Consider the following 924-nt stretch of genomic DNA (forward strand, 5'->3'; position numbering starts at 1 on the left):
TCGTATGCCCATTAGGTTTCTGGGAGTTTAATAGGATGCCGCAAGGAATCACGAATGCCCCCAGCACATTCCAAAGGTTGATGGAGAAGTGCATGGGTGACATTAACCTCTCAGAAGTCCTAGTTTTCTTGGACGATTTGATTGTCTTCTCAGATACTTTGGAAGAGCATGAAAGACGTCTTCTTCATGTCTTAGGACGTTTAAAAGATTATGGGTTAAAGCTTTCATTGGAGAAGTGCAAGTTTTTTCAGACATCAGTGAAGTATCTCGGTCATATCGTCTCGGAAAACGGTGTGGAGACGGATCCCCAGAAAATAGAAGCCATCAAAACCTGGCCAAGTCCGAAAAACTTGAAAGAGTTGCGCTCCTTCTTGGGGTTCTCCGGTTATTACCGGCGATTTATTAAAGACTATGCGAAGCTGGTGAAGCCATTGAACGAGCTGACGGTGGGGTATCCTCCTCTTCAGAAGAGTTGCAGGACGAAAAGTAAGGAAAAGACTTACCTCGATCCCAAAGTACCTTTTGGAAGACGATGGACTATTGACTGTCAGCAAGCATTCGAAACACTCATCTCAAAACTTACAGAAGCACCAGTGTTAGGATTCGCAGATCCTGGGTTACCGTATGTGCTACATACAGATGCGAGCACCACTGGACTAGGTGCAGCGCTTTATCAAGAGCAAGAGGGAGTGCTACGAGTAATTGCCTATGCCAGTCGAGGATTGTCAAGAAGTGAAGCCAGATATCCTGCTCACAAGCTGGAATTCCTAGCCTTGAAGTGGGCAGTTACTGAAAAGTTCTGCGATTACCTCTATGGAAGCAATTTCAAGGTGATTACAGACAGCAACCCCCTCACTTACGTCTTAACTTCAGCCAAGTTAGATGCAACGAGCTATAGGTGGCTGTCTGCCTTGTCCACCTTTT

Source organism: Sinocyclocheilus grahami, unplaced genomic scaffold, assembly GCF_001515645.1.
Source record: "Sinocyclocheilus grahami isolate Dianchi unplaced genomic scaffold, SAMN03320097.WGS_v1.1 scaffold639.1, whole genome shotgun sequence".
NCBI lineage: Eukaryota > Metazoa > Chordata > Actinopteri > Cypriniformes > Cyprinidae > Sinocyclocheilus > Sinocyclocheilus grahami.